Source organism: Marmota marmota, unplaced genomic scaffold (genome assembly GCF_001458135.2).
Source record: "Marmota marmota marmota unplaced genomic scaffold, marMar, whole genome shotgun sequence".
NCBI lineage: Eukaryota > Metazoa > Chordata > Mammalia > Rodentia > Sciuridae > Marmota > Marmota marmota.
This window is the reverse complement of record NW_026000005.1, coordinates 45,806,659-45,809,921: the sequence shown is the minus strand read 5'-3', so window position 1 is coordinate 45,809,921 and position 3,263 is coordinate 45,806,659. Positions and strand designations below refer to the sequence as shown.

At 38.9% G+C, this 3,263-nt stretch overlaps 1 long non-coding RNA gene across 1 annotated transcript; it reads right to left on the bottom strand.

Annotated features, from left to right (window-relative positions):
* Positions 1 to 2,203: 2,203 nt before the first annotated feature.
* Positions 2,204 to 2,921, bottom strand: LOC125618284. Its single transcript, XR_007349523.1, has 2 exons — positions 2,670 to 2,921; positions 2,204 to 2,558 (listed from the first exon to the last, which is right to left on the bottom strand). It is a non-coding gene; the product is annotated as an uncharacterized LOC125618284 (long non-coding RNA).
* Between the last annotated feature and the right edge of the window lie 342 nt (positions 2,922 to 3,263).

Here is a 3,263-nt window from a genome sequence, read left to right as displayed (position 1 = left end):
TATTACTATTTATTATTATTATTTTATGGTGCTGGGGATTGAACCCAGGGCCTTGTGCATGCAAGGCAAGCACTCTACCAACTGAATTATATCTCCAGTCCCTGTTTTTATTTTTTTAAATCAACTGTTTATTTCCTTCACACATTTTCTTTCTATTGGATCATCTTAATGACTTCATTGGATTTAAGAAGAGTAGCCACACATCTCTAAATCCTTTCTCTTGGTTTGTTTTTTTTTCCCCTTGAGTTTTTATCTAGATGATTAAACTATCCCCCTCCCTTTTAAAATAATGGTATTTTATTTTTATATAAATAAATGTTTCTTTTATGGTGTTATATCATGCTACCAAGTCCTTCTTTAGGTCAATAACATAACTAAATCCACATTTTATTGTTTCATGGCTTAGTGTTTTCATTACATTAAAAATCTATCTTTTTTTTTTTTGAGAGTAAAGACAAAAGTTATCTAGTCTCTCTGAGACCATATATCAAATTATTTATACTGTTCTGCTAATCCAAATTGAAACCTAAGTGTATGTATGTTGTTTACATATATACATATATGTATATATGTATATATACATTTTTTTTTTTTGGTACTGGGGAATTGAACTCAGGGGCACTTAACCACTGAGCCATATCCTCAGCCCATTTTTGTATTTTATTTAGAGACAGGGTCTCATTGAGTTGCTTAGTGCCTTGCTAAGATGTTGAGGTTGGCTTTGAACTCATGATCCTCCTGCCTCACCCTCCTGAGTGGCTGGGATTAGCATGCACCACTGCGCCCAGCAGTATATTTTTTTATTTCATATGTTTGGTGGTTATTTCAGGAATTTATGCTCTATTTTATGGTCTGGTCTATAATTGCACTAGTGATAAACTTTTAATTACTGATGCTTTATTACACGGTTTTATAAAAATAAGTCTAATCTCCCATTACTCTTGTTTTTAAAAATTTGTCTGGATAATTTATATATTCATTTAAAAATAATTAATTCAAATAACTCAAGCTATAAAATGTATAAAGAAAAATATAATGAACAATTAATAAAAATAAATATTACTAATGCTCCCTAGACCACACCTCCTACCTTATCTTCCAGTGGTAAATTTAGTATCAGAACAGTAGCTCCAAATCTAGTGTTTAGCATTCCCATGAATGTTTTTATACTTTTAACTTCTATCTGTATTTAACCCTAAAACTCTATGCAGTATTACTGTGCATTTTTAAAATGTGCTTTTTATTCTTTGAAGAAAACATGTATATCTTAAACAAACCAACCAATCCACTCTCTGCCCACAGTGTGATGGCTTATAATGTGTCAGTTGGCTGGGCCACAGTGTCCAGATAACAGGCTAACATTATTCCAGATGTTTCTGTGGGGGTGGTTTTGGAAGACTGACATTTGAAATGGTGGATTTTGAGTAAAGGAGATTTCCATCCATAATTTGGGTGGGTCTCATCTAATCATCTGAAGGCCTTAATAGAACAAAACAAAACAAGACAAAACAAAAAACCCCAACCTTCCTCGAGCAGGAAGGAATTGTGCCAGCAGGGACCTCTGGACTTCATCTGCACCATCAGCTCTTCCCTGGGTCCCCAGCCTCTTGACCCACCCTGCAGATTTGGGACTTACCATAATCATATGAGGAATTCCTTGAAATAAATCTGTCTCTGGGTATGCACATTCTGTGGGTTCTAACCAATAATACTAGGTCTCTAACCTCTGCCATACCAAGAGCCGGAGGAAAGTTTAAAGAATATTTCCTTTCACATGATCAAAATCTAAGGAAAGGCTCTCCTTCACCAAGGAAGCAGAAATGCCTCTTGGTCAAGCCTCCAAGAGTACCTAGGAGTAGAGAGCACTTTTCCGTTGACCAAATGGTGCTTTGGCACAGGGTCTCCAACTGTAGTTGGCAATGAAAGACTCTTCTAGAAGGTACATCATCACACAGAGTGTGATGGCTTTTGCCACACTGTCAATGACACTTTCCATGATCACAGTCAGCTCTATATCCCCACAGTTTCATAACTGTCCCCCTCCCTTTTAAAATAATGGTATTTTATTTTTATATAAATGAATGTTCTGAGAAATCTCAGAATTTAGTGCATTGTTGTAAAAATTAATAACTTGCCCCTTTTTATAAGTGTGTAATTAGAGAGATGTGTTCTTTCCCATTTCTGCCATCACAGATAACCACTATTTAACAGCTCAAAAAATATCGTTTATTACCCCACAATTCTGTTGGTCAGAAGTTCCAGCTGGGCTCCTGAGTCCTTTGCTTAGGGTCTCACAAGGCCAGAATGAAGACGTCATCAGTCTGGGTTTTTGGGAGACTCGGGGAAGAACCTGCTTCTGGTTCTCCCTGTGGTTGTAGGATGGAGGCTCCTGCTGCCTCACTGACTGACAGCCAGAGGTGTTCTCCACTTCCAGAAGCTGTCTGTGATCCTTGGTTTGTAGCCCCTACATCTTCAAAGCCAACAATGGTGTGTTTTGCTCGCTACAGGGATCTAGGTTGATGTGATTAGGGTCACCTTGGTATCGAGCTTTTCAAACCCTTTAGGATAAGTTAAGTACTGTCAAGGTAGAGCATGTCGTTGGACAGTTTCTTAACTGCATTTTGACATGTAAACAGAGAAAGCCCAGGTACATTCTGGTCAAGGCCTACCTTTGTGAACCCTTTCCTCCTGCTTTGGGGTTGTGGATCTTCCTGCCTTGCTGTGGCCCAAGATGTGCTTCTGTCTCTAAGTCCCTAACAAATGGCACCTTGTACAATCCTAGATTTGTCAGCCTTTCTTCAGTCTGTTGACACCTTCCTTCTGTCTTTGATGGCTGGTTCTTGTACCCTGTACACCAGAATTTGTTAAAACACTCATACTGAAAATCTCTCTGCCTTTCTTTTCTGTTTTTAGGATTTGTGCAATTATATTGGGCACATCTGGATAATCCAGGATGATTTGTTTTATGTTCAGCTGATTAGTAGCCTCACTGATATCGGCAAAGTCCCTTTTGCCATGTAAGTTGACATCATTGCAGGCATAGTACCAGAGAGAAGGTCACAGGGCTCCTCTCTGAGGCCATCTGCCTACCCCAAGGACCAAAGAGGTAAGTTTTCCCCAAACCAAAGGACCAGCCCAGTCAAGGATGTTCAGATTTCCCCTTCAGGGAGACCGAAAACTGCTTCTAGCTCTCAGCAGACCATTTTCCCATCTTGGAGAGCTCAAAGACTGCACACTTGGTGTTTCCTTTGTCTGCAGCAACT